Source organism: Pelobates fuscus, chromosome 6, assembly GCF_036172605.1.
Source record: "Pelobates fuscus isolate aPelFus1 chromosome 6, aPelFus1.pri, whole genome shotgun sequence".
NCBI lineage: Eukaryota > Metazoa > Chordata > Amphibia > Anura > Pelobatidae > Pelobates > Pelobates fuscus.
In genome coordinates this window covers 138,202,562-138,215,284 of record NC_086322.1, presented here as the reverse complement: position 1 = coordinate 138,215,284, position 12,723 = coordinate 138,202,562, and positions in this window count along the sequence as shown.

Below are 12,723 nucleotides of genomic sequence, written 5' to 3'. Positions count from 1 at the left end.
AAAAAAAATAAAAAAGAAACAAATGATACTGAAAAGATGGGAGGGGTGATTGGGAGGAGGGAACACAGTAGATGGAAGACAGCAGAGCAAGGTTGTAGGGATGAGGGTAGGCTTCTATAAATAGGTATTTTTTAAGAAATGTTTGAAGGACTGCAGAGACTGGGAGAGACGAATGGCGATTGACAGTAATCCATAAGGAGAGGTCAGCCCTGAAGAAGTCCTGCAGGTGAGATTGTGGGCAGTATATAGCTGCTCTGGGGAAGAGCTGAGATGTTAAACATTTGGAAATGGCTTAACACCTTAAAGGAACATAATAGTGTCAGGAACACAAACATGTATCCCTGACATAATAGTGGTAATGTTATTGTTTGGATTCCCAGCCCCCTTTGTCTCCCTTTGAAAATCCATTTTACTGAGATCATCAAATTTGACAATCTCAGTCAAATGCTTTCCCATAGCTATTACACATGCAAAACGTCATGCTGCCCCAATCAGCATCTCCTCATAGAGATGTACTGAATCAGTTTTGGTATATCCGACATCCGTTCTCCAATTCTTGTCATCCTGTGATAAGGCTGGATGGGCATACAGGTATATTAATTTTTATAGAACTGCCATATGCTCTGCTCACATTAGTTTTTAAGGCATTCTGGCTGGAAAGCAGCCTCTGGTTTTCCGCCTTCTGAGAAGTGCCTGGTTAGTTCGATTCCTCTGGCCATATACTCCTATATGTGGGATGTCATTAGTGTCCTTCCCCTGTTTTATTCTTGGCCTTCCAAATTGTACCTATCACTAAGCCAACTTTCAGTCAAATTAGTCACCTTTGGATTGCAATTCCATGTAATTTACTCCTGAGGATATAGCCTTTGATATATCCGTACCTTGACTTTGACCACTTGCAAAGCACATCTCCTATCCAAATTGGGGATACCCACAAGAGGGCACCTAATCTGAGTATACTCAAGTGGTGGAAAAAATGGACACTGCAATATCGTCGGCAGAGGCAAACTGGGTACTGACATTCTGCCCATCTTTGCCTTGGAGTAGAGGGAACCTATACATGCCTGGTGCTGTTGCGGTAGTGGCTGAAGACGCCATTACAAGATGCCTTTGAACTCACACTCATCATGATCTGGCAACGTCTCACTGCTTGAACTTGGATTCAGAGTCACCATCATGTTGCACTGTAATGTATAGCCGGAGGGCATAGGCTTATAGGGCAGAGATCACTGGGCTTGTTAATCATGGTGTCCTGTCTTCGCACTTTTCCTTACATGGGACATTGTCACCTTTATTAGAATGGTTATCACTCATCTAATTGCCGCTTATATCTTTTTCTCTAGCATGTTTTAACTTTAATTTTGTTTTACTCTACTCACCAATGTATACCATGCTATATGTTCTCTGTTAATCCCTTATATAAGCAACCTATATTAATGTAATTCTAAAATTTGTCACACTGATTCTAAGTGGGTGACGTGGCGCATAACCGATCCCCAAGCCCTTCAGATTTTCTAACCCCTGGATTAGGCACTAACGAGATGGAGATTTATGCCTTCCCTGAATTGATAACGCATGTTTTTTTAGTGAGGGGGCCAGTTGGGCACTCATTTGCCCTTCCTAATCTAAGACAACAGCCTCAGACGTAACCTCCCAAGCTGTCGGGCTATGAGTCGGGTAGCTGACTTCAGGTCGCCTCTCCTAAGTAATGGTACTACTCTTGTTTATCTGCACAATGTTGAATTGTTTGGATACACTAACACTAATTTTATGAGATGTACCTCGTTACTGCCTATGCTATACTTGTTGATTTCCCACTTCTGATGCTAACTGCAGTAACTCATACAGCACTGTGGATCTGCGTGTCCTGCCAGGTCACTCCTCTCTGTAACCCATCATTTATAATACAATAAAATCTTATATGTACCTAAAAACAATAATAGGATAAAAACAAATGTAAGAAATAAAAGACATAAAAATTTTTAATATTTTCATTTCCCCAAGTAAATAATTGCCTAACTCTGTTTATGTTCTAAAGCAGTCATTTTTATGGGCGGCCCTGACAAGTGTACATACACTGTGACATGTAAAGATATTTTATTTTATAGTCTCTCTCAATAAACGAATCTCATTGAATTTGCCCACTTTACAAATTGTTGTCATTTCACATGGGAGGGTGCCAAGCATCTATAATCCTTTCCATTAAAAAAAATAAAAAACATACACCTTCCAAAGGCTTTGAAACCCAAAATAGATATGTCATTTATTTCTGATGAGCAATCATTCTGGTGACTAAGGAGGAAACTTGTGCATACAGTAACACCTCTCTAATTCAGACATCAACGATCTATCATTACAGAGTGTGACGGACCGCCTGGCACCCCGACCGGGTACCTCCGTTGAGTACCATAAGCACCGCACCAGACACCATACCCGTTTCCCTCCCCCCCCTCCAAACCACCGCAGTTTGGTTGGGGTCTCGATGTCTTCCACCTGCCCTGGACCCAAGACCAGGATCCACCTTCCAGTGGGTAGACCTCTTCTAGTCCAGAGAGCGAAGCAGGCTGCTCTTACAAGAGCAATCGTTGTAAGCCAAGAATAGTGATTATAGCAATCCCCAGAGTGAATATAACTCTCCAATCCCCCAAACATGCGCCTAGACTTCATGAAGGGTAAAACAAATCTCTTTAATGGCAGCCACAATGGGCCTTATATGCAGGTCCCCATGCAAGGTGCACTCCCCCCTGGAGAGTAGACTACAGTAAAAACATACACAATATTACATTGGCTCTCAGGTCCAGGACACTCCCATACAAAATAGGTCAATCCCCTCCCTGTGCCTGGGAGATAATTCAGTCAGCCACTGTATTAATCTCAATTATCTCCAGGCACAGAAAACATACATTTAAAAAAAAAAAAAAAAAAAAAACATAAAACACACAAAATCCCCACAAACAAATCCAACATATCCAAAAATCACCCAGATCGGTTCAGGAATTTCCTGGAAGTCATAATTTGACCGACCATATGCATGGTCCCATGTCGAACATAGTTCCATAGAATCGCGGCTAAGTGCCGCTGGGGACCAACCGCGAACCGCAAAGTCTTCATGCCGAAAATCGTTCCAGGGCATTTGCAGCTAAGTCCCCCTGAAGTCTATTCACGGTTTTGGTCCATGCGAACGGCCTCCAGGGAGCTAGCGTTCGGTTCTATGCGCGTGAATGGAAAGTGCCAACCAGAGGAAGCAGGGGGAATAAAATATGGGTCTTTGCAGTCGCTGACCTGGCCCATAGTTGGTGGACAGGAGGCCAGCTTCCACACTCCTCCAGAAGTCCGTGGCAAACATCTGTGGAAAGCAGCGTTTGTCACACAGAGTATCAGATTTAAAAAAAAAAAGTGAAAATATCAAACTGGACAAATGTAATTTTAAATGGAGTATGCTTGGATGAACCATGCAGAGGACTGAAATATTATAAGCATTTACCTTGTTGTTATTATTATATTATTATTGTTTATGATATGGCTAGTTGATATGCCTTCCTAAAGAGGCGGTCATTTTTATTATTATTAGACTTTTGGCCAAATTCCTTTGTGAATGTACTCTTGAACTCACATTATCTTTTTTTTTTTTTTTAACTAATTCTTCAGTGTATAGACCCCTTGACGAATGTACTTCCTGCTCTAGATGGGTAGTAAGTGCTAGAAACCAAATGTCCAGAAGTTGCAAATATAACCACAAGACAATAAATATGAATAAAATTGAAACAAATTATGTAATTTTAAAAACTGTTCGGTAATCCAGGCATGTATTTACACTCTTTCCTGCTAATCTTTGCAATGTTTTTGTTTCTCTGTGATATTTGCAATGCACTACTAAAATAAAGAATTGAAAAGAAAAAGAAATGGATCACGCAACGTGCTGGATACTACTATATTCGCAGCACTTCCATCCAGATGGTAGGCAGCCTCAAAGATTGTCTATTGGGGCAAGATTAGAAGACTTTCAGCTGATTGGTCACTTGAGTTGACCTTAAGGGGAACCTGTAATGGAAAAAATGACTTGCCTTAAATTGCTCCCATATGCATTGAATACACCATATATCATAAAGATACATGGTGTATTTAATGTAAAATATAAAAGTTTACTCACCTTTCCTCAGTTTCAGTGCCTTTTTGTGAGTGTTACTGTTCGTATAACAACCAACTCCTGGCCGTGCTCCACTCCACCTGCGTTCCACCTCTTTTCTTATTTGCTTTGCCCTGCATCCCAAAGCAGGACAAATCTGGTCAATTATGTTGGCATACAGGTTTCGTTGCCAGCTTCAGAAGGTAGTGATATCACTTTACCTCGTTCCTATACTCCCTAGCCGGCGCTAGAAACGCATGTGCTGTGGTTTTTATTGAAGGAGAGCAGAGGGAACTTCTGTTGGAGGTCTTTTCTGCTCTGCCTTGCCAGGCAGTGCTTCGGCACATCAAAGCATTGACTGACAGCTAGGAGAAACCCCTATTTTTAAATAGGTTTTGCTCCTCTTCTAGACATTTGCTTGCATAACTGATAATAATAATAATAATAGATACAATCTTATGCTCAATCTAATATGCATAAGCTGTTTGAGGCATGATCGATGCTCTACTAGTAGAATTCTACTACTTTAAGCCCATTCATTGTTTTGGAAGGTGTCAGCTAGTTTTACATTTGCACAATATGAGCCTGATTGCACAAAATTGATTTTACTATTTCCTGACAAAAAGCTATGCCTTCGTAGCTTTTATTTCCTGTCTTTCTTGGAATAGAAATATTAAGATGTGTGTTTTTCTCTTGCTCATTTTCAAGGATCACTAAAAGTGCATAGGGGAACACAAAAGAAATCGCAGTGGCACAGATCTATGCGTCTCCACAGACTGTACAGTACTTTGAAAGGACCATGGCAGTATCCCCTATCCATGTCAAAGACAAATGTAGTCACAAATCTTATCAACACTATGTACTATGGGAGTTTATTCAAGGCCCAAGAGAAATCCAGCAATGTATCCACACTTTTGTGTCTTTGTCAATGCAAAATTTCCACTTGAGCACCTGTATCACTCGTAATTTTGGATATGCCATTTAAATGTTAATAATCAATAAAGAAACAAGAGAATAGTCAGATCAGATGCTTAAAATATTCAACTGAATGCTCAAAAATAACCAAAAGCTCAAAATCATGAATATTGACCTCATGTGAATTTGAATGGTAAAATAACATTCTATTTGGTCAACCGAATTCCAACTAGAATTAGCTTGATTTAAGAGCAAATAATTAAGCCTATCACTGTTCTGCAATATATATATATACACAAATATTATATATGTATTTTGCAGTACAGTGAAAGGCTAATTTTTAAGCTCTTTTTGTTTGTCTGAATCGTTTTCGCTGAATCATTCATGTGGATGCTATATAGAGGAGCCGAATCACAGTGTCGTCAAAATACAGTCAACCAAATTACATTTTCTCTACTGGTTTTCTCTCATTACAGCTTCTCCTTATTTCCCTTGGGTAAAGTGAGGCCCCGGCATAAACAGTCACCTGCTTTTATTCTTCCTTTCCATGAGTCATTTCAGTTCTGAATAACATCTACATGTATTTCATGTCCTAGCGGATGATTTGCGAAAATCCAACGTGAGTCCTATATACCAGGATTTTGATAATTCTGGAGTTATCGAAATAAAAATAACAAAGAAAAAACATCCTTCAGCCCAACTCATTTTGGATAGTAAACTTGCCTAGGTTGCCTGGCACCAGATGCATACCAAATTCCTCACTGGTGGATAGAGGCTTCATACTGCAATAGTTGGCTCTGTTCTGGGTCAGGCTCAACTGTAACTCATCATCTAAATCCAATTATGCGTACCAGGTCACTAAGAAGAATTAGAAATGTTCATTGAGAGCATGGAATGGAAGAACTGATTCTGAGATTAATGCATCACATTCTAATGAGATATTGCTAGTTAGGAACACTCGGTATCCTTGTGAGTAACCCAACAACAGCTGGTAAACCTGGCATGTAAACCATCATACAGCTGTGTTCTTGGATACCCAATGCACTACATCACTATCTACTTGAACCAATATGGCCTGTGTTGCTGTAGCTGGGAGGAAGCAAGCATAGCACATCAAGTATTATTCTGCTGCTGAGGTTACATTTCAAACAAAAGCTATAGAAGCAAAATCATAGCGAGGGATATTAGTGCATATTGCAGGCTGTAATGTCATAGCATAGATGATGCTTACAGAATCACCTGGATGAGACTGATCTGACCCCACTCGTGGCTCATGCTGCTCCCCACTTGATATTCGTGGGCTTTGTTCTCCTTGAATAGCCTAACTATTAATATGAGGTTGTGTTACTCTTACTAGCCATGTGACCCAAAAATCTACTTTTTTTTTAATTTTTACATTTTTTTAGTTTTTTTTCTTTAAATTTGTATTATTTGAATAACAAACATAACATAACATAGATTTCGTTTTGAATGTTTAGCAATCAAGAGTCTCACTGTAACAGAGTGCCGAAGTACAGACAGAATCACATACAATGAAGGCAGGGCCGTTTGAAGGAATTTGGGGGCCCCAAGCAAAATGGACATGGAGGCCCCCCCACCCCTAACTCCCCACCCCCCACACGCACGCAAAGCCTACAGGAACCACAGCATAGCCATACAGTTTAAGTTCACCCACACTTTATATAAATACAAAAGGTTTACAGTGCAAATACTGCTTAGAGCTCTGCCCTGCCCCTTAGTGGTCTTTCCTCTCCCCCCACCCTCCCCTGCCAGTCTCTCCTCACCATCCCCCCCATATTCTCCACACCCCCCTTCCCTGTGTTCTCCTCATCTCTGCTTCTCCTCACCCCCTCCCTGTGTTCTCCTCATCTCCGCACCTCCCCCTTATCTGTGTTTTCCTCATCTCCTCACCCCCCTCTCCCTTTATTATTCTTACTCCTCCCCCCCATGTTCTTCTTACTACTCCCCCCTTCCTATGTTCTTCTTACTCCCCTCCTCCCCCTCCCTGTGTCCTTCTTACTCCCCTCCCTATGTTTTTTTTACTCCCCCCTCCCCCTCCCTATGTTCTTTTTAGCCCCCCCCCCTCCCTATGTTCTTCTCACCTCCCCTTCTCTGCCTGTAGCATGGCCGAGCTCCTCTTCCTCCTGTCAGTCCGTCCGGGTACCACGTGGTACAGGAGATTCAGTTTCCTGTTCCTGGCCGGACTGAAAGGAAGTGAGCACTCAGTGTGCACTTCCTGTCAGTCCGGCCGGGAACAGGAAACTGAATCTCCTGTACCGCGCGGTACCCGGCCGGACTGACAGTGAGGAGGAAGAGGAGCTCGGCCATGCTACAGGGAAGGGGAGGTGATGACGAGGAGTGCTGCAGCTGCCTGATGCTCTCTATAGAGCGCTCAGGCGGCTGCAGCCTTATAGGAAGCACCAGCTCTGCTTGGGGCCCTGGGCCAGCTCGGGGCCCCAAGCAGTTGCTTGGTTTGCCTGTCCGGTAGTGACGGGCCTGAATGAAGGTCGCAGTGAGCAAAACATATTCTTAATGAATGCTTTCCAATAAATATTCCACAAGCCAAATGTAGCATAGTTCAATCTGGGACTGTTAAATGATAACAAAAAGGAATGTATTCATGTTAACATATTGTATAAGATGAGAAAAAAATCAGGATGGTTTTGTGGGTATCGTGGACTCATGAATAAATAAACTTCAAAAGCAACACAACTCATTTAAAAGCTATATTAGGGTCTGAGACAAAGGTTACAATTGAGAGAAGTGGAAAATGAAGATAGACAAGAAAACAAACAGTACAATGAATTCAAAGAATATAAAAGAGGACAAGAAAGTGTAGATTATTCCACGAGTAAAATCAGAATGGAGAAAAGACAGAAATGAAGACTTTGCTAATTTATGTAGCATCCATAACCAAGACTAAGAGCAAAATATCCTGCTTGTATAGATTTAGAAAGCAGATCAGATCTGCACAGATTTTGTAACACTTTACATCCAGCACAAGGGGTGAATAAAGTGGATAATGTCAGCAGTCCTCCCTGATTAAACGTCTATTTTATTAATCTGTTACCCCTGGCAGCTCATGCAGCCATACTATTAGTCAATTTTGGGAGTTCTTCATAAATCAAGCAATATTAGTTTGGTGAGAAATTGAGGCCTTTTGGTTTGACAAAAACTCTGTGCATTTCAGTTCAAATAACCTTTAATTCATATTTTAATAAATACTGTAAATTTAATTTGAATACAAAAGTGAACCAATTTATTAAAGTTAAATTTACTACCTTACATTTGGCCTTAAGAGAACAAATCTATATGCTTCATTAAATAAACCCTGCAATTAATCAGTATATGTAGTGAGTTTAGATCAATAAAACATAAAGTTGGCCAAGCATTATATATTGCTAGCCATTAATCATTTCAAATTGTCACAGCAGATTTTTACAATTTTCCTCTATGGTAATTACCTCTAGAGACATTATTTCAATAACGTACCTCCTAGAATTGTCCAAAAAAATGGCGTATCATTTCTGAATGAACATGAACAAAATATGGGACAAAACTCTCCAGCCACCAACAAGGCCATGGTATTGTGAAGAGTATTGAAAGGTGTTAATACATCACTAAATAATCTTAACTCTGCATGAGGACCTCCAGCATCAGATTTTTCCCCATAGGAAAGCATTGAATAATGCTTTCCTATGGAGCGCGGCCATTGGGAGGAGTGTGGGCGGAGCCTAACAGCGCAGAGGGACATCAGCGCTGGATTCAGGTAAGTCACTGAAGGGGTTTAAACCCCTTCATCACCGCGGGAGGGGGGGGGTGTGAGGGAGGGGGCACTGCAGGAGCCTATAGTTCCAAGAAAACGGCTTTGTTTTTCTGGCACTATAAAATCCTTTATTGCAGCACATGACAAGATAAAATTACTCTGGTCTATGGTTTATTCATAGTAATTTGTTATTAGACCTCTGGCTATCTTTTTACAGAAGACGTGTCCAAAATTGGGACAATCTCAAATATAGGACACTTGTCAGGTGTACAGTAAGAAGACATTCATGTCCTACCCTCACTTCACATAGCAGAGCACAATATGCATCATCATATTCCTAGAGTTCTATTCTTTAACATACTCAACAGATAACGCTGTTAATACTAACAAGAGATGGAGGGAACCCAACAATTTATCACTCCAAGACCAATAAAATTAATGCCATTATATAATAACACAATACCAAAAGCTTGTAGTAACATACATTCACAGTTAAAAATAAATACATATAAACAGTGAGAGATGGATGGATAGCTAGACAGACAAATAAGAGTGGGACATTATATTTTGATAATGTATATCTAAAGGCTGGTTTGCTAAAGTGGAATTAATCTGTCATTGGATCTTAAGGGGTTAGCACTAGTTGATGAAGACTGAATCAAGTTGGGAATTTGCTTACAAAGCATTGCATAGTACAGAGTGTGATGTAAGTGGAGACGGTTTGCAACCTAGTATCACATTACTACTTCAATTGAGACAAGACATTCTGTTTACCTATGTAGTTTGAAGCTATAAAACTTGTAATAGTGCATGAAAGGCATATTCAGCGAGCTGTGGAAGTGAATCCTGGGTGTGTTTGCAGTTCTTAGCTAGCTGGCATGCTTCGATTATGACACCTATAGAAATGTCTTCTTACCTCCAACATACCCATGTTTCCAGTCCAGTATGTGTTCAGCTTAATAGGTTGAATATGAGTCTGAAGTGCTCCTCAGTCTAGTCAATCATTTGAAGTTTTAAAAAGTGCAAGGTGAGCAGATTTCAAGGATTACAAAATGTAATAATTATCTGACCTCCAGCAATCTAGGACACAGCTCACCAGCTGCCCGTAGACCAAGCCAAAGAGCTAGTGTGCGACCCAAATGCCACTGTGGGAAAGAACAGACATCCAAGAGATTGGCATCCAGGCTTAGCTACCAAACACACCCTTGCGAAGGGGGCACAGCTGCAGATTCTGCTGTTTAAAAAAAGGAGAGGAAGGACGAAATGAGGTTATATATAATGTGACTCTCTTCTATTCGCTGTTCAAGTGTCTGGAATGAGGAGCTGTGAAGAAGGGAAAATGCTTTTGATAATGTTTAGTTTGCTACATGTAATCACAAAAAGGATGGCTTTTATTATCATTATTCACAAGTTAACCTGTAACATTACACCAGTTATAAGAAAGACTCGCTCATAGATTGGAAAATTATATGTATAGTGTTTTCTTTTATACTTTAGTACGTTAAAAGCTTAGGGGTTGATTTACTAAATCCTGATACGATACCGATATTTTTTTGGGTGTTGTATTAAATTTACAATAAATATCTTCCACTATGCCAGAAAAAAAGGCTTACAAGTGTATTCAAACCACCTTGTATTAACCAAGTACCCCTCAAATACAGCCCTCTATATCTTCCCCATGTTTACAGAAGTGGGAAGAGGTAAGGTAACTCTATAGGGCTGTGGTGCCTGGTCACTTCACATTATTACACACTGCATGCAGTGGAAACTTGGTGACCCAGTGAAGGTCCCTTCCCCTTAACAGTTCCGAATCATTCTAGTTGAATTAAAATAGGGGATGTGTCTCAAGCCCTATAGTAAGGCACTATCTGTCAGGATTTATAGATCTCGGCACAGTATGACTTTATGTTTGTTTGTTTTTATGTTTACATGGTTTGTCATAGACAGTGAATAGCTATTTAAGGTTGTTTCAAGTCGAAGTGAAGATATTAAATTTGGTATGTCGTCTAATTTATAAATAAGCTGATAATTAATGGTAATAAATAAAAAAAATGGTATCTTAGAGTTCTAGAACTGTCGGAATGTATTTATTGTTGTATTGTCTTTTGTTTATATTTTTAAATGTAAGTCTTTTATTGTCTATTTTCGATAAATAATGAAATTATAAAAAAAAGAAAAAAATATGGGATGTGTCCAGTCCCCTGGTTCTAATAACTATTGGACACACTCTGGCCAAACTCACTACATTCCTCTTATTGGATAGGACAAGGAGAACTCCAACCACTAGTCATCAACCCACCCATCAAACTGACACCTTCCCAAATGCAATAAGTTCACAATAATGTAACCATACTTGTATTTGTGGCACCTGCGGGTTCAGGAAGGCCACAGTAACCTGCCCAGAACCTCAACCTGCACAAATAGTTTAGTCACCGAAGCAGCACTAAAACACCTACTTATTTGATGGGTAAAAGGAAAAAGTGAATTGCTATGTAATAGTATTTCACTAATGTAATGTTAATGATAACAGCTATTCTTTACATTGTGGTTATTTTTGATGGCGTCTTAGAAGACATAGAAGTAGAAATGAGATCACACATATGCTCCATGGTACTACTATTCCCAGTAGAGATGAAGTTATACAACAAATAAATAAATACATAAACTGAATAATACATGAAAAGACTTTACTCAATAGAGGAAGCTGGAACTGGTTTTGAACTTAAACAAGGTACTTTAACTGATAATTCTTAATAAACGCAGAAAATAAATATATACAATATATCTCCTTGCAGACCACAGAGATAACTTGAGATCGACATCAGTGTACATGATGGGCAGAAGCACAGTTTACTTATATTGGGGTCAGGTTTATAATACAGTAGAGGGATAGCATATTTACCTGTGTGAAGCCAAAAATCCTTGCACCAGCCATGACTGAACATTAAAGGGTTTCATGAAAAGGCTTTCTGGTGTCAGAGAATTCACTTTCTTTTGGAATGCCTGACACCAGAGAGGAGGCCTGCCATGGCCCAGTATAGGCTGATGCTTTTTTGGTTAACATTAAGAAAAGCCCTTAGGTTTGGATGTCAGGTCTACATTCTGTACTTTCCTAAAGTTATTGATAGGTACCCAAACTCCTGCTTTAGTTATATGGGATTTGACCCCCCCTTATTTTCTGTTGGATATATTTGCTCCTCAGAATGTTGTTTCTGCCTTCTTTACACGTGTCATTCTAGAGAGATGCATGACTCATCTCTAATACCTTATGGAATCTTGTGTAATTAACCATCGCACATTTATTTTTCTCTACTGTTGCAGATTCTTGTGACCCTTTTGTGGCTAATTGAATTTGTATTCCCTGATTTAAAACCACTAAGAAATTAGTTCACTAAAGAAAACATATATAGCAGTGATCCAGTGAAGAAGCTGCATCTATACTTTGCTGTCCCATAAACCCATTGCTTTAGAAATATCCTTAGATATCCAAGAAGTTCAAGGATTACATGAACTATTATTATTTTCTGCCAACTTACTGTTAGTTTGTATGTTCAGAGAAATGGAGCATGACATTAAACAGTAGGGATGACTCATATGGAATGCTTCTCTCTGGTGAGTACAAAAGGATCCTTATCAAATGGTAAATGGCCCAACATGGCATTTACTAATGTATTGTGAGGTGTGATTGGACCACATATAATTGCATTGTGAGTGACCAGTGGGTAGAAGAAGCAGTGTCACAAACATTCAACAAACTCCCAAACCCGGAGGCCTCCATACATAAAAGGATCAATGTTGTTCCTTTGGGAACAGATGTGAAACAGGCTACATCACCTTCAAGATAGTAAGAAGAGATATCTATTTTATTTAAGCTTTACCTGTATTTACATGATAGACTAGACCTCCTTCTCTTTTT